Source organism: Dipodomys merriami, unplaced genomic scaffold, assembly GCF_024711535.1.
Source record: "Dipodomys merriami isolate MVZ:Mamm:240054 unplaced genomic scaffold, mDipMer1.0.p SCAF_28, whole genome shotgun sequence".
Lineage (NCBI taxonomy): Eukaryota > Metazoa > Chordata > Mammalia > Rodentia > Heteromyidae > Dipodomys > Dipodomys merriami.
The window spans coordinates 18,919,305-18,941,156 of NW_027204270.1; the positions used below are offsets into that span (position 1 = coordinate 18,919,305).

Sequence of the window (21,852 nt, forward strand, 5' to 3'; positions counted from 1 at the left end):
GAGACAAAAGCAAAAAGGAGAAGTGCTGAGAAGTATTCAACACATTCTGGCCTGAACTCCTACCACAGCAGGGCAGAGCCAGGCTGGGCAGGCCCAGTCATGGTCAGGGCCTAATTGCCCATGGCAGTCTAAACTCTCTGATCCCAGAACCAAGAACTCTGGATACCTTTCTACACTGGGTGTTTGTATGCCTGCACATATGTACACGTCTTCCTTTAGTTTCCATTGCTGTCCCCCTCAGCTGGATATGGTAGAATAAGAAGCTGAGGCAGGAGAATCACAAGTTCAAGGACAGGAGACCTGATTCAAATGGTAGAGTACTAAGTACTAGGTCCTAAGTTCAAATCCCAGTACCACCCAAAAAAAAGGAAGAAGGAAAACATCTCAGGAGTGAGACCACTTAGCTTATTAGAGGGACTAACTGTATAAAACTATGTTTCTCTGGAGAGCAGATTGACAATAATTCTCCCTCAGGCCATCTGTTAAGGTCTAAACATTTTTGGTTGTCACTATCAGGAGAATATGCTACTGAGGAGGCAGAGAAGCTGTTAAACATCACACAAGGCACAGGCCAGCCCCCACTATTAAGTCAATAGTGCCAAGGCTGGGAAGTGCTGATTTACACAGTACAGATTTTTTTGTTGTTGGTCGTGGGGCTTGAACTCTGGGCCTGGGCACTGTCCCTCAGCCCTTCAGCTCAAGGCTAGCACTCTAGTGCTTGAGCCACAGTGCCCCTTCTGGTATTCTGGTAGTTTATTGGAGATAAGAGTCTCATGGCTGGCTTTGAACAGATCCTGAGATCTCAGCCTTCTTAATAGCTAGGATGATAGGCATGAGCCAACTGGTACCCAGCTACAGTACAAATTTTTTGTTGTTGTTGTTGGTGGTGGTGGTTGTGGGGGCCTGAACTCTGGGCCTAGGCGCTGTCCCTCAGCTCTTCAGCTCAAGGCTAGCACTTGAGTCACAGCAGCACTTCCGGCATTTTCTGTTTATGTGGTGCTGAGGAATCAAACTCAGGGCCGTATGCATGCAAGGCAAGCGCTCTATCACCGAGCCACCTTCCCAGCCCCACACAGTACAGATTTTTAAAGGAGCTTATCTCCCATAGAGCATTCCAGGCACAGCTAGAGGAAGAAGGCTCAGCTCCCAAACTAAGGTGTGGTCCAGGAGGTGGCTGTACTTTATAGATGATGGGCCAATTCAAATCAAAGCATTCACTGATTCATTTGAACTACTGATGATATACTCTGTCTAATAAATTGAACAGTTTATCATCATGATGTACCCTTTTTCCTAAAGTGTTTCTGTCACCTTTCATATCCTTTCTTGTGTCTTATAAACAACTCAAAGTTAAACATAAAAAAAGATTAAACCAGTCTAATATTGACACTCATTGTGATTGGTGTCCAGGTGTGTTTAAGATTCATTTGTGCAAGCACAATAAATTGTATTTTAAGGAAGCCGCAAGCTCTAAAAGGGCCAGAAAGTCAGGAAAAACTTTCACTCCATCTTGGAACAAAATTGTGCCCAATGAAACTTAATAACTGAGTAGAAAAACTACATTATTAAGAAAAGAATAACTCAGATTTTTTCTGTGAACTAATAACAAACACAGATATACAGAATCTATCCCTACTGCATAGTTTGTTCAAATTGTGTAGTTTTATAATGATCAGTACTATTTCCTGAGTGAATGCAATATCTGATGTTAGTTTAATAAAGCCTATTACACCTCCCCCTTTGGTGCCAGTACTGGGGCTTGAACTCAAGGTCTCCTTCCTTAGCTTTTTTGCTCAAGGCTGGTGCTCTACCACTTGAGCCATGCCTCCACTTCTGGCTTTTTGTTGATTAATTGGAGATAAGGAGTTTCTTGGTTTTGTCTGCAGGGGTTGGCTTTGAATTACGATGATCCTCTCAGCCTCTTGAATACCTGGGACAAGGGTTTTTCATAAATAATTTATTGCGGGGCTGGGAAGGTGGCTCAGTGGTAGAGCACTTGCCTTGCAGGCATGAGGCCCTGGGTTCAATTCCTCAGCACTGCATAAGCAAAAAGCCGGAAGTGGCACTGTGGCTCAAGTGGTAGAGCGCTAGCCTTGAGCTGAAGAGCTGAGGGACAGTGCCCAGGCCCAGAGTTCAGGCTCCACGACTGGACCCAAAAAAAAAAAAAAACAAATAATTTACTGCTTTACTAAAGTTTCATACTGTTTCACTTTGCCCATTTAAGTTTCCCCTTCATAAATGGAAGGTTTAACAGCTGTGGGATGTAAATACTTTCAAATAGGATTGAAACCAAGTGCATGTCCAGGACAGGCAAAGAGCCACACTCCACATTCAGAGACACACCTGGGGAAGGAGGGGTAATACCAGCCTCCACAGAGTACCTGCTCTGCCTAAAAATTAGATAAGCCTCTGCCAAGCCTTGGCTGACAAGGCCAAATTTGCTATTTTAGGAGACTGAATTCAAGATTTTTATGGGAAAGTTCTGAATTTTTAAGCTTCATTATGTGAATTCTCACTTTCCTATCACTGAGGACCTAAAACCCCCAGCAGAGGCAAATGGGCCTGAAACATTAGCTGTGCTTGAGCATTTCTTCCTTCTCCAGGCTGCAGAGAAGATACAGACCTGTCCAGCACATGGACTTGGGTTCAAAGGAGCCCTTCAATGACATTGTGGACATATCTAAGAAAATGTGCCTTTATTGGAGCTGGAAAGGGATTCTTCCTTCAGATCACAGACAGGGATATGAACCCAGTCAGCTTTGTTGTAGAAAGGGAATCAGATCCCAGTTATCTCCGGATGGCCAGCCAGATACTGGGATGCTCAGAGACATCCAAGTAGAAGGGGGAGTGGCTTTGCCAACCACTGGACAGGGCTCTGCACTTAGCCCTGGAATCTGTCCAGGTATCATGAGTCAGTCCACACTTTGCTTGAACAAGGTCTTGTAATCCATCTGCTACCAACTTTTGCCCTGGAAAGCTGGATCAAGTCACAGCTTTCCTACAGAGCACATTTCAAGGAGAAACAGTGTCTCCTCCAGAGACATAATGGAAAATGGTATCAAATAGGCTTCACAATGCTGGAAGACCGGACCTGAAATAAGGAATCAAATTACTTTTTTACAACACTGCCCATGCCTGGTCAAGGCTTCTGTGTGAGGCTCAGTTCCACAATGATGCAAGGAGCACAAGCTACATTAGGATACTGCTGAGTGGCAAGAGGCAAGTGAAGACATTAGTACCCACCCAAAGTAGGCTAAAAAAAGTTAGCTTCTTTTAGCTTCTCTTTCTGGAAGGTTGTTTCCTGCCAAGCAGCACCAAACAGATTCTCAGTGGGGTGACTTCCTTTCTTTGGTAATAAATCCTAAGATGAAAATCTGCCATTGCCTATCACAGGTATCACCTACCTGCCCCATGGGGCAGTGCCACTAATCAAAGCACATGCTTCTTGGTCTGAGGGAATATGCAAAGCCCAAGGAAAGTGTGCTGGCAGGACACATGGAGAACCATGGAAGAGGGAGGTGGTTCTAGCCAGGCCTGTCATTTAGGGAAGATAAAGGGGAGTCCATATCATAAGGTGAGTGAACACAGATTCAACATCTATGGGTTCAACTCACCTGAGGACAAAGCGCAGCTTTGCTGGCTGCTGATGATCTTAAGTTTGCAATGAATATGTTTGTGTAAGCTTCTATAGGAAAAAGGGCAGGAGGTGAGGAGTATGACGGGATAGCATCACTCCAGAGGAGAGCGGGACAGGAGGTACCTCAAACGGCCTACTCTGTGAAAACAGAGACAAAAGAGAGAGGCAGGTTTCTCTTGTACCTGTTAAGATGTGGATGAGAAAGAAAACCAGAAAAGTGAGGAGGCGAGAAGAGGAGAGAAATGAACGGGCTATTCTGGGCTATTGTAGAGAGTGGCCAACATAGCACCACTGGAGCTGTACTTCCTTAGACATAAAGGAAACAGACTTATCAGCTCAATTGGGGTGGGGGATGGGCATGGGGTGCCATAGACAAGAGACAGAACAAGCCAAATACTCCATTGCTCTGCCGGAGTAGAAATGTCTTTCCCCTTTCTGGTGCCTGACCTCTTGCTGCCTGCTCCCCAGAGACATATTCCTTACTACTACCAGCTGCTACAGGACCAGGCCTAAGGTACCAAGTGCCAGGCTTCACCACCACTCTCCTCTCAACCAGGCTCCCCTGGTTACCAGTGCAACCAACACAACTCAGCAAACTCCTAAGTCTTGTATTAAAGGAAGTGTTTAGTGCTAGTCTTAGTTTCTGGCTTAGATTAGGAAATACCCTCTTTTTTTTTATTTTGTCAGTTGTAGGGCTTGAACTCAGGGCCTGGGTGATGTTCCTGAGCTCTTTTGCTTAAGGTTATTGTTCTACCACTTTGAGCCACTTCTCTGCTTCTGTTTTTTGAGTGGTGAACTGACTTGATTCATGAGGACTTTTCTCCCAGGCTGGCTTCAAACCATGATCCTCAGATCTCAATCTCCTGAGTAGCTAGAATTACAAGCATGAGCCACTAGCGCCCAGCTAGGAAATGAAAGACCTTACAAGTATCTTTCCTGGGATACTTTTGCTTGTTTCTGTTTTTCTCTCGCTCAAGGAATGACAGCTTGTCTTGAGCTCCTTTTGAGTTGGTATGTCCCACAGGTCAGGAGGCACAGGTCTCAAGTGGATCTGAGGGGCTTGTTGTATTTTATTTCCTGCTGGTACAGGAACCTGAACTCAGGGCCTCATGCTCTCACTTGGATTTTTCACTCAAGGCTGGTGTTCTTGAGCCACACTTCCACTTTCGACTTTTTGCTGGTTAACTGGAGCTAAGAGTCTCATGGACTTTTCTACCCAGGCTGGCTTCTATTAAACTTCTATCTCCTTCCAACTTATATCCTCAGCTCTGGGCCTCCTGAGTTAGCTAGGATTACAAATATGAGGCACCTGGAATCAGCTTGAGGGGTAGATTTTGAAGACAGAACAATGGAATCAGAACCTGTAGGTCCTGGTTGAACACAAAGCCAACATTTTAGGGGGAAAAAAAGGAAGACATGAATTGGATGCCGGTAGCTCATGCCTGTAAGCCTAGCTACTCAGGAGGCTGAGATCTGGTCATGAAAGTCCATGAGACTTTTTTTTTTTTTGTCAGTCGAGGAGCTTGAACTCTGGGCTTAGGCACTGTCCATGTGCTCTTCAGCTCAAGGTGAGCACTCTACGGCTTGAGCCACAGAGCCACTTCTGGTTTTCTGGTGGTTTATTGGAAGTAAGAGTCTCACAGACTTTCCTGCCTGGGCTGGCTTTGAACTGCAATTCTCAGATCTCAGTCTCCTGAGTAGCTAGGATTACAAGTGTGCACCACCGATGCCCGGCGAGACTCTTATCTCCAATGGACCACCAGAAAACTGAAAGGTCCACTGTGCAGGGACAGCGCCCAAGCCCAGAGTTCAAGCCCCATGACTGACCAAAAAAAAAAAAAAAAAAAAAAAAGGAAGGCATGCTGGGAACAAGAAGGCAGGAATACTTACTGCCCAATAAATTCTGTCCTACAGCAGAGCACAGTCCACACAGAGGTAATCTCTTCAACCCTGAGTTGACATTAACACCCATATCCCCTAGCTACTAGGTGGCCAGCAACAGCTCTTCTATCAGAGCAGTCACCCTGGCATAGCACCTTTATGTTTCCGATACCACAAATCTGAATGGACTCTGAATCCTAAAATAAAAATAAAACAAAAGGGTTTATAAGGTAGAATTCACCTAGACTAGAAAATCTGGTCTAAAAGAAGCAGGTAAAAGGTCTACACCTTGGGGCTGGGAAGGTGGCTCAGTGGTAGAGCGCTTGCCTTGCATGCCTGAGGCCCTGGGTTCGATTCCTCAGAACCACATAAGCAAAAAGAAAAAAGCCGGAAGTGGCACTGTGGCTCAAGTGGTAGAGCACTAGCCTTGAGCTGAAGAGCTGAGGGACAGCACCCAGGCCCAGAGTTCAGGCCCCACAAACGGACCAAAAAAAAAAAAAAAAAAAAAAAGTCTACACCTTTAAAGTGCATCACTAACTATTACCAGCCAAATATGCAATCAAAGACACTTCTACCTCTGCTTCACCCCTGCCCTGGTTTTTGTCAGCAGGTGGTAGTGACAGTGGCCCTCATAGCAGGACTGTCCAATGTTCTTGCTTATTCCCAGAAAGGAAAGCACCCAAAGTCCTATCACTTCAGGTTCAGAATCATCTCAATTGTGGCCAAAAGGACTGGTTTAAAAAAAAAAAGCCAGGCACTAACACCTAGTTGCTCAGAAACTAAGATGTGGAGGATGGAGGTTTCAGATCAGCCTGGGCAGAAAAGTTTGCTAGATTCCACCTCCAAAATAATCAGCAATAAGTAGGACTGGAAGTCGTTATCAAATTGCAGTGATAGCCAAGTAAGTATAAGGCCCTGAGTTCAAACTCCAGTACTGAAAGAAAAAAAAAAAAAGAATTCTGATGTTGAAAGAGAAAGGCCAGGAACTCACCAACTTGCCTCTTCAATGCACACTATTTTCAGGTTCTATTTTGCACAATCTACCACTCCTTCTGTTATTCCCACACCAAGGGAAACATTTCATTTTATTTAGGTTACCATGGGGCAGAGGATACAGGTCTAAAATTCTCTCTTTGAGAAAGTCTAGCTTAGATAGCATGTCACAAAATCCGTTTTCCTCTTGTTCCACTATGATAGGAAAATGTAGAGAAGGATTTTCAGGAACCCTATTCTAAAGCATAGATGCTCAACTGCTGCCTAATGAGGTAAATGGTCCAAGCCACGCTGGTGCAGAGCCCTGCTGGTGGGAGATGACACATCAAGGGAGCAGACAGCTATATGAATGGAGACTCCACAGAGTGAGTAATACTGTCCTGAAGCCAGGGAGAGTGGCAGGGATTTGAAGGACATTTGCTTCAAGGAGAGAAAGGTTAGAGAGAAAGAAGATGAGGACAAGAGTAGAGATAGAGGAGGAAAAGAAGCTATCACTAATACTGGGAGATTCAAATCTGGAAAGATATCTCTTTTAATTTAGTCCTAGATAACCACCAGGGAGTCTTTTATCTGGAGAACACTGTGACTCCTGGGATCAGCAACCTAAGAATCTGAAGTAACACAGGGCAGCACCCAGGCCCATTCATATTTGCCTGTCAGCACAAGCCACCCTACTTTTCCTTCTTAAGCACATTCAGCCACAGGATTTCTGCACTGGCAGGCACAGAGAGCCCTCATGGTGGGGCGCTCTTTGCACCAGAACCAGCTGTGCTACCCAGCATAGCCACCCCGACTCGGCCATGAGCATGCCTCACACTGCCCATCTAAACGGAGATGCACTAGTGTCACGTGTATAACACATTTGACTTTCTACATATATTATACCACTTTTGGCATATTGGGTTAACCCAAGTTTAAAATACTAAAATTATTCTCCACTATCTCTTTGTGCTTTTAAAATGTGACTTCTAGGGCTGGGAAGGTGGCTTAGTGGTAGAGTGCTTGCCTAGTATGCATGAAACCCTGGGTTCAATTCCTCAATACCACATAAACAGAAAAGGCCAGAAGTGGCTTTGGGGCTCAAGTGGTAGTGCTAGCCTTGAGAAAAAGAAGCCCAGAACAGTGCTCAGGCCCTGAGTTCAAACCCCAGGACTGGACTAAATAAATAAATAAGTGAAATGGGGAATCTAGAAAATGTAACATACATGGCTCATGTTGTATCTTCAACTAGGCAGCGTGCCTTAGGGTCTAATCTTGGAGTGAGATGTATTCTGCTACACACTTGTCCAGGATGCTGCTTACTTATGTAAAGCCTACCGATTTGTTATTGGGGCATGACAGCAACTGGCAGTTATCTAGTGCCCTGTACCTGTGGATGAGGAGGCCTAGAAGTGCTAGTTGGCTCAGGCCCTGCCCCAAACATGTTCCACCTCATTCTAGTCCAGCTATCTAAGCCCCATCTTGACTCACTCAGAGCTGGTCAAAGCTACCAAGGTGTTCTATGCTGCCAAAATCAAACCCTCATTTTCTTCAGCTTCTCAGCAGTACCTGGTTATATTCAAAGCTTCTTCCTTCAAGATTTTTTTTCCTTTTTTTTGGTGCTGGTCCTGAGGCTTTGAACTCAGGGCCTGGACACTGTCTCTGAGGCAATCACTCTACCAATTAAGCTACATTTCTACTTCTGGCTTTTTAATGGTTAATTGGAGGTAAGACTCTCATGGATTTTCTTGCCTGGGCTAGCTTTCAACTTGTATCAAGGTCTCCTGAGTAGTAAGGATTACAGGACTGAGCCACCGGCACCTGGCCATTTTCTTTTCTTTACTTGGCCTCCCAGCCACTACTCTCTGGATCCTGTCTATTTCCTTGGTATACTCTTTGTGGTTAAGTCTTCCCACTAAGGATAGGCAACTCATACTCCTTATCTCAATCTGGGCCTCTCTTCTGAGTTTAGACTTACGTTTATATGAACACTTTTTTTTTTTTTTTTTTCCCAATTGTGAAGCTTGAACTCTGGGCCTGGGTGCTGTCCCTTAGCTCTTCAGCTCAAGGCTAGCACTCTTACCACTTGAGCCACAGCGCCACTTCTGTTTTTCTGGTGGTTAATTAGAGATAAGAGTCTCACAGAGAGGCTGGGAAGGTGGCTCAGTGGTAGAGCGCTTGCCTTGCATGCCTGAGGCCCTGGGTTCGATTCCTCAGAACCACATAAGCAAAAAGAAAAAAGCTGGAAGTGGCGCTGTGGCTCAAGAGGTAGAGCGCTAGCCTTGAGCTGAAGAGCTGAGGGACAGCGCCCAGGCCCAGAGTTCAGGCACCACGACGCCCCCCCCCCCAAAAAAAAGAGTCTCACAGACATTCCTGCCTGGGCTGGCTTTGACCCGTGATCCTTGGATTTCAGCCTCCTGAGTAGCTAGGATGACAGATGAAAGGCAAGAACCACCAGCACCAGCACCACTTTTTTTTTCTTGAGATAGGATTTTGCTATATAATCCAGATTGGCCTTGAACTTTAGGTCCTTTGGCCTCAGCCTCTGGGTGTAGCGATTATCAGTGTATGTCACCACGCCTGGCTATATTAGCTTTGTGAGCAACCTTACCTAAGTCCACATAACTTCACAAACATTGACATGTAACTGCCAACTGGCTTTCCTACCTGGATTTCAAAATGCACCCAAATCATGCCCCAAACCAAACTCAGTTTCACAGTCACCTAAGTCAGCCTTCTATCACACCCTCTCCATCCACCTGCAATTCTGGTCTTCTGGTGACTGAGGCCAAACAAAGGCTTAGTTCTTATAGGTTCTACTTAAAAAAATCTTCCAATCCCACTTAATGACTGCTTCTGTTGCTACCTTCCGAGAGTCAGAATCATCAGTAACCCTTAAATGGACACTGGCAAGCATAGTTTCTTACCAGTCTCCGGCTTCCACCCTTCCCCTGCACCTAGCAGCCAGAGTAGGGCTTTTAAAATCAAGTCAAGGCTGGGAATGTGGTTTAGTGGTAGAATGCTTGCCGAGCATGAATGAAGCCTTGGGTTTGATTCCTCAGTACCACACAAACAGAAAAGCCAGAAAAGTCACTGTTGCTCAAGTGGTAGAGTATTAGTCTTGAGCAAAACTCAGGGATAGTGCTCAGGCCCCAAGTTCAAGCCCCAGGACTGGCAAAATAAAATAAAATAACATCAGCCTCTGTTCAATACTCTCCATGGCTTCCTACTGCAAGTGGGCTGTTCTTCTGTCCAATCACACTGGTGTCCATTTCTCCTCAGATAAGAGCAATCAGGCCAGAGCCTTTGTATTCTCTCTGTTACTGATTCAAATTCCATAGGCTTTTTGCTTCTTCATTTCAATCTTTTTTCTTTTTTTTGATGTCAGTCCTAGGGATTGAACTCAGAGCCTAGGTGCTGTCCCTGAGCATTTTTTGCTCAAAGCTAGCACTTGAGCAAAAACTATACCACGTGAGCCTCAACTCCACTTTCCAGCATTTTGGTAGTTTATTGGATGGCAAAGAGTCTCAGAAGCTTTCCTACCCAGGGTGGCTTTCAATCAGGATTCTCAGATCTCAGCCTCTGAGGCATGGGCCACTGGTGCCTGGCTTTCATTTAAGTCTTTACTTAGCCTTGAGAGGTCTTGTCAGACTACTTTTTTTTTGTTAGTCGTGCGGCTTGAACCCTGGGCCTGGGCACTGTCCCTCAGCGCTTCAGCTCAAGGCTAGCACTCTACCACTTGAGCCATAGCTCCACTTCCAGCCTTTTCAGTTTATATGATGCTGAAGAATTGAGCCCAGGGCCTCATGCATATGAGGTGAGCACTCTACCACTGAGCCATCTTCTCAGCACCAGACTACTTTTTTTTTTTTTTTTGGGTCAGTCCTGGGGCTTGAAATCAGGGCCTGGGCACTGTCCCAGAGCTTCTTTTGATCAAGGTTAGCACTCTACCATTTGAGCCACAGCACCACTTCTGGCTTTTTCTGTTTATGTGGTACTGAGGAATTGAACCTAGGGCTTCATGCATACTAGACAAGTACTCTACTACTAAGCCACATTTCTAGCCCCCAGGCTACTTTTTTTTTTTTTTTTTGGTCCAGGCGTGGGGCCTGAACTCTGGGCCTGGGCGCTGTCCCTCAGCTCTTCAGCTCAAGGCTAGCGCTCTACCACTTGAGCCACAGCGCCACTTCTGGCTTTTTTCTTTTTGCTTATGTGGTGCTGAGGAATCGAACCCAGGGCCTGAGGCATGCAAGGCAAGCGCTCTACCACTGACCCACCTTCCCAGCCCCCCCCAGGCTACTTTTTATATAAGTCTATGCCTCTTTTTTTTTTGGGGGGGGGGTGTCTGTCTTGGGGCTTGAACTTGGGGCCTGAATGCTGTCTCTAAGCTCTTTTGCTCAAGGTTAGCACGCTACCACTTTGAGCCACAGGACCACTTCCAGTTTTCTGGCGGTTCATTGGAGACAGTCTCATGTACTTTCCTTTCCCAGACTGGCTTTGAACCGTGATCCTCAGATCTCAGCCTCCTGAATGGCTATGATTATAGGCATGAGCCACCAGTGCCTGGCTCAGTCTATGTCTCTTAATCTACCTTTATCCATCTTACTTTTCATTTTGTGTGTGTATATATAAAACATTTATTTCCCATCTTTTTTTTTTTTTTTTTGGTCGGTTGTGGGTTTTGAACTCTGGGCCTGGACGCTGTCCCTCAGCTCTTCAGCTCAAGGCAAGTGCTCTATCACTTGAGCCACAGCGCCACTTCTGGCTTTTTCTGCTTATGTGGTGCTGAGGATTCAAACCCAGGGCCTCAGGCATGCAAGGCAAGCGCTCTACCACTGAGCCACCTTCCCAGCCCTTTATTTCCCATCTTTTCCCAGAAGAGTAGGATTTTTTATGCACTGCATTTACCAAGAGTGCCTAAAATTATGCTTCACACATGAGTGAATGATCCTACTGAAACTGGATTTCAAGCTGGGGAGCCAGTGGCTCACTCCTGCAGTTAGGAGGCTGATGACTTGAGGATCACCAATGAAAGCCAGTCTGGGCAGAAAGGTTATTTATTCATTTATTTTTGCCAGTCCTGGGGCTTGAACTCAGAATCTGGGCACTGTCCAGAGCTTCTTTTGCTCAAGGCTAGTACTCTACCACTTAAGCAACGATGCCACTTCCAGCTTTTTCTGTTTATGTGGTACTGAGGAATCGAACCCAGGGCTTCATCCATGCTAGGCAAGCACTCTACCACTAAGCCAAATTCTCAGCTCCTTGGCAGAGAGAGATTCTTATCCCTAATTAACCAGAAAACTTCAGGAAGTAGTATGAGGCTCAGATGGTAGAGTGCCTGCCTTGAGTGCAACAGCTATGCCAGAGCTCAAGACTTTGTGTTCAAAAGCCCCAGTACCAGCTAAAAAAGAGAGACAGCGAGAGTGCGCCATATACTGCTGGCTTACACTAGCTACTCAGGAGACTCAGATCTGAGGATCATGATTTGAAGCCAGCTCAAGCAGCAAAGTTCATGAGACTTTTATTTCCAATTAACCATTAAAAAACTGGAAGTAAATTTGTGTAGGTTAAAATGTGTTTGTGACTTTAACTAAGTATCACTATCCCACAATACTGTGAAATTTATGTAATCACTTAATATCGATAAAAAATTTTAAAAATAAAATTAACACTGGGCACTGGTGGCTCACGCCTGTAATCCTAGTTACTCAGGAGGCTGAGATCTGAGGATCACAGTTCAAAAACAGCCCAGGCAGGAAAATCTGTGAAACTCTTTTTTTTGTTTTTTCTTTTTTTTTGGGTCCGGTCATGAGGCCTGAACTCTGGGCCTGGGTGCTGTCCCTCAGCTCTTCAGCTCAAGGCTAGCGCTCTACCACTTGAGCCACAGGGCCACTTCTGGCCTTTTTTCTTTTTGTTTATGTGGTGCTGAGGAATTGAACCCAGGGCCTCAGGCATGCAAGGCAAGCGCTCTACCACTGAGCCACCTTCCCAGCCCCTCTGTGAAACTCATCTCCAATAAAACCACCAGGAAACCAGAAGTGACACTGTGGCTCAAGTGGTAGAGCACTAGCCTTGAGATGAAGAGCTCAGGGACAGTGCCCAGACCCAGAGTTCAAGCCCCATGACCGAAAAAAAAATTAAATTAAATTAACTTAAAAACAAAAACAAAAAACTGGAAATAGAGCTGGGGCTTAAGTGGTAGAGCACTAGCCTTGAGCACAAATGCTAAGAGACAGCACTCAGGCACTGAGTTGAGTTCTAGTACCAATTAAAAAGGAAAAAAAAAAAAGGAGACGGGCATTGGTGACTCACCTGTAATCCTAGCTACTCAGGAGGCTGAGATCTAAGAGAGGTTCAAAGCCAGCCTAGGAAGGAAAGTCTGTGAGACTCTTATCTACAATTAACTACAAGGAAGGAAGGGAGGGAGGGAGGGAGGGAGGAAGGGAGGGAGGGAGGGAGGGAAGGTGGCTCAGTGGTAGAGTGCTTGCTTTGCATGCATGAGGCCCTGGGTTCGATTCCTCAGCACCACATAAACAGAAAAAGCCGGAAGTGGAGCTGTAGCTCAAGTGGTAGAGCGCTAGCCTTGAGCTGAAGAGCTGAGGGACAGCGCCCAGGCCCAGAGTTCAGGCCCCACGACTGGCAAAAAAAAAAAAAAAGAAAGAAAGAAAAGAAGGAAGGAAGGAAGAAAAGAAAGAAGTGGAACTGTGATTCAAAGTGGTAGAGCACTATCCTTGAGCACAAAAGCTCAGGCAGGGACAGCTGGGCACCAGTGGCTCTTGCTTGTAATCCCAGCTACTCAGGAGGCTGAGAATGAAGATCACGGTTCAAAGGCCAGGGCAGGAAAGTTCATGAGACTTTTATCTCCAATGAACCACCAGAAAACTGGAAGGAGTGTTATGGTTCAAAGTGATAGAGAGCTAGCTTTGAGCAAAAGAGCTCAGGGACAGTACCCAGGCCTAGAATTCAAGCCCCATTACTCACAAAAAAAAAAAACAAAAAAACAAAAAAAACCTCAGAGACAGCACTCAAGCCTTGAATTCAAGCCCCAGGACTGGTACCAAAAAACCCCAAAAGAACAGAATTTCAAAAATGCACCTTAATTTTACAGATGTAATTATGTCATAATCATACTTCCAGACTATCATGTCCTGGAGCCAGAATTTGAGCCAGGTCTATCTGGGTCCAATGTCTCAACTCTATCAAGATTCAAAATAAGAGCTAATGGGGTCAGGTGGTAGAGGCATAGCTCAGGTGGTAGAGCATCAAAATAAGAGATACAGTAGCGTTGGAGATGCAGCTTACTAGTAGAACACAGGCTTGGCATGTGTGAGGCCTAAGTTCCATACCAGCAGCTCTACTCCTAAAAGAGATCAGGCTGCCTTAGGTATTTATTTCTTGGTAGGACAGCAGGAACTGTACTCCCCAATCACCTGCCACAGGTATGTGGAAGATAACCATTCTTTTTTTTTTTTTTAAGCATTATTTTAATATTGTCTCATAGTAAAACAGAAAACAGTTTAATTTATGGAAACTCCTAACTTTTAAAACTGAGTATCTGTTAAGAGGACAGAATATATGTGATTTTCAAAATTCCTATGAGTACTAACTACTCATTTTCAAATTCTGAACATGCCATACCAGAGACATTCAAAACAGGACCTGTTTGCATTTTATTTAATTCTGCAATAGATGTAGTTTCCAAGGGAGTGTTATATGTTGAGAAGTCAGCAGAAAAAATAGCCACATTCTGGTAGAGGATAAAACTATAAAGTATCTATAATAATTAATTTCTCAAGAGTAAACATTTGTTCATCAGAGTAAGCTATTATTTCTATGACAATCAATCCCAAGTTTTTATGCCATAAAGTTATCCTAGCCCAACACTTTCCAACTTGTAAGGTGTACCTTAAAATTCCCTAAAGTCACATCATGACTAGCTTATCAATATTGTGAAAAAATACATTTCTGCTAATGTGATGCCCTTCCTACTGTGGAAAGGACACTATCCTAAACTTTGCTGCATCATTTCCCCCCCAGTTGTATTCTTGAGATCAGAACACTTGTAAATATTATTTATACTTATATTTTTTTATCCATCATAGATATCCAGGAGGCTAAGATCTGAAGATTATGGTTCAAAGCCCCCCAGTAGGTAAAGCAAAACATAGTAGGTGACATGATAGGGGGCTGACTTCAGACAAAAGAACAGCCAGGATCCAGGCAAAGACATTGAAATTCAGTAATTAAAAATTCCCAGCAAAAGCCAGGCACTGGTGGCTAACACATGTAATCCCACCTACTCAGGAGTCTGAGATCTGAGGATCATGCTCAAAGCCAGCCCAGGGAAAGAAAATCTGTGAGACTCTTATTGTCAATGAGCCACCAGAAAAACCGGAAGTGGTACTATGGCTGAAGTAGTAGAGTGCTAGCCTTGAGCTGAAGAGCTAAGGGACAGCGCCTAGGCCCAGAGTTCAAGCCCCACGATTGACACACTGACACACACACACACACACAAAATATCCAGCAAAGATCTAAACCCAGGGACATGATACATTATAGAGGACTTTAGGCATTCACACATAGTGAGCCCAAAGAATACTCTTAGGGGAGGAACACAAAGGCACAATACCTATGTGCATCTAATCACATAAAGTAATATTTATCAAAATAAACTCCAGGGCCAGGCACCAGTGACTCCTGCCTGGAATCCTAGATACTCAGGAGGCTGAGATATGGGATAAAAGGAAAAGTCCGTAAGACTCTTATCTCCAATTAATCCCAGAAAAAGCAGAAGTGGCGCTGTGGCTCAAGTGGTAGAGTGCTAGCTTTGAGCAAAATAAGCTAAGGGACAGTGCCCAGACCCAAAGTTCAAGTCCCAGGAATGCGGGGGGTAGGGGGGGTGGGGGGGGGGGAGGGAAGGAAAGGGAAGAGGGGTGAAGAAACTCCAGGAAATGGAAACAAAGTTTTTTCTCCTTGTTTTTGTTTTCTTCTCTCTTTGTACTGTTTGTTCTTTCATCACTCATTGGGAGGGCAAGGGGGGACGACGACACACAGAAATGGAGGTACAAAAGGTGAACAAATGTAGCACTAGACACTATGTTGAATATGAACTATTACAACCTGGGGATGGGACTGCAGGGAGGGGGGGACCAGGGAGTAAGAGGAGTGACACTGTCCAGAAAAAAATGTACTCTTAGCCGGGCGCTGGTGGCTCACGCCTGTAATCCTAGCTACTCAGGAGGCTGAGATCTGAGGATCCACGTTCAAAGCCAGCCCGGGCAGGAGAGACCGTGAGACTCCTATCTCCAATAAACCACCAGAAAACCGGAAGTGGCGCTGTAGCTCAAGTGGTAGAGCGCTCGCCTTGAGCTGAAGAGCTGAGGGACAGCGCCCAGGCCCAGAGTTCAAGCCCCACGACCGACAAAAAAAAAATGTACTCTTTACCTGATTTAGGTAACTCTAACCCCTATGTACATCACCTTTATAATAAAAATAATAATAATTTTAAAAAACTCCCAGCAAAAGTAACTTGTACTACCTTTTTCCACTAGGTCAAATGTTAAAAGTTATTTCAGGCTTGTTTGGTGGAACAGGAATGTAATCCCAGCACCCAGGAGGCTGAGGCAGCAGATCAGGAGTTTGAGGTCAATCTGGGCTACATAGGGAGACTGTTTAAAAAAAAAAAACAAAAAAAAAACCCAACCAATCAAACAAACAAAAATTATTTCCCAGCTGGGTACCAGTGGCTCACACCTGTAATCCTAGCGACTCAGGAAGCTGAGATCTGAGGATCACAGTTCAAAGCCAGCCCAGGCAGTAAAGTCTTGTCTCCAATTAACTATCAGAAAATCAGAAGTGGCAAAAATGGCTCAAGTGGTAGAGCACTTGCCTTGAGCTGAAGAGCTCAGGGACAGCACCCAGACCCAGAGTTCAAGTCTCACGACCAACCAACCAAATAAATAAATAAATAAATAAATAAATTTCCCTTTATGACCAAAACTTCAACCAGCATATGTCTTGCATCTGTTTTTATTAAAACCAGCAGCAACATTGACCATTGGGCTCTTCAGCATTAAGTTCTAATTTCTTTGACAAAAAAAAATATTAACTTATCTAGTTACAGAAGCAAGTCAATCCTAGGTGGTAAAAGATAAAGTACTCCTTAAAGGAACCAGCAACTAAGCACTTAACCAGTTAATTATCTGGTAACAGGTAAATGCAAAGTGAACGTGTATGCTCAGGACATCATGACAGGCTGAGACTGACCTCATCAGTGCTACTCTGCCTGGGCGGTAGTTAGCACTCACTATATCATCTCTGAAGCCCTTGCATAAAGGTCCTGCATGATTTGGGGGTGACAGACCTATAGGCAGTGATTGTTTCCCAGTGAGACATGAAAGTAGACAGCAGAAACAAGTGACAGCTGGAGGGCCACCATAAGCCACTTTGACCAGATCATGAGGGCCAGGCATTTGGTTCTCAAGTTCGAGGAAGAGGGGTAACAGTCCTGACCTCTCCAGATTTGAGTCCAAACTGTCCTCTATACAGTCTCATGTAGTCATCACAGTCCCTGAAGAGCATAATTTTAACTGTCCACATTTATTATTCCTTTGGGAAAGAAGGACTGTTATTTCCTGTGTTTCTGTGAGAGAAAGGATGACTTTCCATTAAGGAGATTTTGAAATATCTGTTATTAGGGACAAGATTCTTTATGGACATGCCGGCCACTGTTGAGGTTTGTTTCAAACATTTGAGGTGTTAACTTTAATCTTCCTATCAATATCCTGCTCAGAGCAAGGTGTTAAAAGAGAAAAACTTGGCCAGATGCTGGTAGCTCATGCTTGTAATCCTGGCTGCTTAGGAGGCTGAGATCTGAGGATGGTAGTTCAAAGCCAGTCAGGGTAGGAAAGTCTACAGGACTCCTATTTCCAATTAATCATCAAAAAGGCCAGAAGTGGGGCTGTGGCTCAACTGTTAAAGCACTAGCCTTGAGCACAAATGCTCAGAGACAGTACCCAGTCCCTGATTTCAAGCCCTAATACTAGCATGGGGGGGGGGGTAGAGAGGGAAGAGGGAAGAGGGAGAGGGGGAGAGATAAAAGAGGGAGAAGGAGAGAACGCATGTGAGACTTGTGGCAAAGGCACCAGAATAAAAAACATTAAGTAGAAATTTTTGTATAGGTTCTTTTTGTTGTTGTTGTTTTTGTTTTTTTGTAGTGCTGGGATTATACCTCACAATTTTTTAGGCAAGTGCTCTTCCAAGACCCTATGGTTATTACTTAAAACAAACAAACAAACAGACCAGGGCTGGGAAGGTGGCTCTGTGGTAGAGTGCTTGCCTCGCATGCATGAGACCCTGGGTTCAATTCCTCAGCACCACATAAACAGAATAAACCAAAGTGGCGCTGTGGCTCAAGTGGTAGAGCATTAGCCTTGAGCTGAAAAGCTGAGGGACAGTGCCCAGACCCAGAGTTCAAGCCCCCAAACCAACAAAAACAAAAACAAACAAACAAAAAAACTTTGCTCACCTCTAAGTATCTAAACTTAACCTTTTCCTAGGAAACAATCAAGTTAGTATTTTCCTGAAAGGAAAAACATATCTATACTATGGTAGAAGTGGTGAATTTATTCAAAGTGGAAATATCACAATGTAACACCTCATATTACAAATGTACGTTCATGTAAAAGTAAATTTGTTTTAATTCAAATAGAAAAATAATTCTGTGTAGAAAGCCTGAAAAACTTGCTACACATTGTGGACACAGCCAGAGACTACTGCTCACTGCTGCTGGAACATCACAGTGCAGAGGTGGGGACTGGCCCTAGGAACCTGTGCCATTAGATGTGGACAACAGTGACATTCTCTTGCAGAATTTTCCAATAGCTTTGGAAACACACAATTGTTTCTGCAGTAGAAGTAACAGCAAAAAGGCCTGTGACTGCCTGGGTGCCCAGTTTCCATCCCAGGTCCATGGCAACCATGGCAGCTGTCTCACATGCCCAGAGCACGCTGAGAAAAAGCCCCCCCCCCCGCCCCTCAGGCAGCCTCAGAGAACAGGGCTGGGAAGCTATTAGTGAAAAGCTCATTATTCTCCATTCTGTGAAGCCAAAGTCCTAGAACAGACCGATCAGCATGATGATGCCTACAGTGGCCAACTGCATTGCAAAAATCCCATGAAAACATGGTGGTCCCTAGGATTCAGCCTTCCTACAAACACCTTGGCACTAGGGTACCTGGATCTGTGCTTTCTGAAAGCACACATCTTAGCTGCCTTCTCCATTTGCAGACAGGAGAACAGAGTCCAGTAGTTGCAATATAACTCATCTGGTTTTTGTCTGCTGTCCACAGCCAACTGTATACCTCCAATGCCATCCACCCCCAAGGAGTTCTGGAGACCCCAAAGAAGTAGAAGCAGTCATACTTGAGGGAACACAGCCTCATCTCCAAAGAGAAGGTGTTAACTCCTTAATGACAAAACAACAATCTATGTTATGCTTCTGCAATATGTATATAATATACATTATATATATAATATTACATATGTGGGGGGAGGGCATTCAAGCCAAACACTGGTGGCTCATTCCTGTAATCTTAGTTATTCAGGAAGCTGAGATCTGAGCATCACAGTTCAAAGGAGCCTAAGCAGAAAAGTCCCTGAGACCCTTATCTACAATTAATCACAGAAAAAGTTGGAAGTGGAGCCTTGGCTAAACTGGTAGAGCGGTAGCCTTGAGCAAAAAAGAGCTCAGGGATAGAGCCCAGGCCCAGAGTTCAAGCCTCAGTAAGGGGGTTGGGGATGAAGGGAAGCACTTTCCCCTGCTTTATCAAAAATGTCTAAGCTCTCAGAACCAAGTACAAGGACACCCTTCCCAACCTGGCCCCTGCAAACCTCTCTGGCCTCGTCTCTTTCCACTCAGCCCTGCCAACCTTCATGCCTCCAGCCAGAAGGAAATACTTGTAGTCTCCCAATACCACTCTCCTCTCACAGCTCATCCATGCATGCATTAGTTTTATACTCTACCATTTGCTCTGACCAGACTTACCAGTCTAATTCAGCTGTTTCTTCAAATATTTCCCCTATTTCTCTTCTTTTTTCTTTTCTTTTTTTTCCCTGTTGGTCATGGGGCTTGAACTCTGGGCCTGGGCACTGTCCCTGAGCTCTTCAGCTCAAGGCGAGCCCTCCACCACTTGAGCCACAGTGCCACTTCCAGTTTTCTGGTGGTTTACTGGACATAAGAGTCTCACAGACTTTTCTGTCCAGGCTGGCTTTGAACCACGATCCTCAGTCCTCTCTTTTTCTACGGCAGTCTCACTGTGTAGTCCAGACTGGCCTCTCATGATCCTCCTGCCTCAGCCCCTAGAATAGCCAGGATTACAGGCCTTAGCTCCTGGTCTTCCAAACCTTATGTAGGCATCATCTTCTCTAGGAGACCTCTTATTCCAGGGAGTTTAGTCCTCTTCCCTAGGAAGTGTTGCTATGTCAGTAGACTATTGTATTCTGTATTGACAGACATCTTCCTATCTCCCCTGCCCCCAAACATTAACTGATGGCCTCTGTCTGGCTGGCTGACTCCTGGGTATAAAATAAACACAAATAGAAATTCTCAATCCAGACCAGTTACCTTTTAACTTAAGATAATTAAAATGCAATTTCATCAGCTTAGGGGAGGGAGGTTAATTCAATGGTAGAATGCCTGATACACACAGGGTTCAGTTTAAGGGAAAAAAAGGGGTTGGAAGGGCTGGGAAGGTGGCTCAGTGGTAGAGTGCTTGCTTTGCATGCATGAGGCCCTGGGTTCAATTCCTCAGCACCACATAAGCAAAAAAGAAAAAAGCCGGAAGTGGCACTGTGGCTGAAGTGGTAGAGCACTTGAGCTGAAGAGCTGAGGGATACTGCCCAGGCCCAGAGTTCAGGCCCCACAACCAGGCCAAAAAAAAAAAGGGGGGGGGGAGGGGGGAATGAGGTAGGGTTCGGTGTGGTAGTAGAGGATAGAGGCAGAGGTGGAGGATCACAGTTTCAAACTAGCCCAGACAAAAAGTCATTGAGACCTCATCTCAACAAATTTAGGAGGCTGAGATCTACAGGAACTGGGTTTAAGCCCGTCCAACAGAAAAGTTCGAAAGATTTCACCTGCAATTAACCAGCAAAAAGCCAAGCTGGAAGTGTTGCTCAAATTCAAGCAACAGCCATGAGTAACAAAGCTGAGTTTAAGCCCCTAACCCAGCAACCAAAGATTGAGGGTGTGGCTAGCAAACTCCACTTCATGAATTCAAATTTCAATTCTGCCTTGGTGAAATATAAGTCACTTCCCTGAATTGTCTTTTTTCAATCTCAGGTTTGCCTGGGGCCTGCCTTAGACTGAGATTCTATCTACACCTTCCCACCATAGCAAGGATTACAGGCTTGAGCTCTTGAATTGTGATATAACCTCTTTGGAGGTGGATGAACAATTTTCTAATGGATAAGGAAGTGTTCACCCAACCAAAAAGCAAAGAACAGTTACAGAACATTTTAGGTTCTCCTGGTGGCACAATCACCTTTTTTTTTTTTTTTTTTTGAGTACGGTCGTGGGGCCTGAACTCTGGGCCTGGGCGCTGTCCCTCAGCTCTTCAGCTCAAGGCTAGGGCTCTACCACTTGGGCCACAGCGCCACTTCCGGCTTTTTTTCTTTTTGCTTATGTGGTGCTGAGGAATCGAACCCAGGGCTTCATGCATTGCAAGGCAAGTGCTCTACCACTGAGCCACCTTCCCAGCCCCCACAATTACCTTTAACACTAAGCTTTCTGAAGACACAGGCAACAATGACTTCAGATGCACTGACAGAGAAGGAAAGAAACTCTAGTATGATTTAACCACTTTTTTTTCTGGCTTTTTTTTTTTTTTTTTTTTTTTTTTTTGCCATTCCTGGGGCTTGAACTCAGGGCCTGGGCACTGTCCCTGAACTGTTTTTTTGCTCATGGCTAGCTGTTAGTGAAATGAGCTCCCTTCCCACAGCTTAATACACTCCTTCCCCTCTCCACAGCTTAGCAAGCTCCCTTCCTAGGCAACACTAGGCCCATTTAGTAAAGGCAGTAAATAATCAGCCTCCAACCCCCTTTACCTTGGGATGGCACTTCTCTGGGGCAGCTACCACCATATAAGACAAGAGCCCCTTAGAGTGACCTTCAGGTCTGGGCAGTTGCAGGACCCCTTCCCTTATCTACTATTTGGACAGCAGCCATAAATCCTAGTCTGCCATGATGAAGCCCCTGGCCCACATATCCACACCAGGGTCTCTCCCTCCTAGCTCCTCCTAAACCTCCTAGGTTATATAGGTCACTTCAGACAATAGCCGGCGCTGCTTCTCCCTTCTCCCTTGTGAG

At 45.0% G+C, this 21,852-nt stretch overlaps 1 protein-coding gene across 1 annotated transcript in view; it reads right to left on the reverse strand.

Moving 5' to 3' along the window:
• Positions 1–21,852, reverse strand: part of Szrd1 (SUZ RNA binding domain containing 1) — a 33,884-nt gene that overhangs the window by 6,725 nt on the left and 5,307 nt on the right. The window lies entirely within an intron of this gene.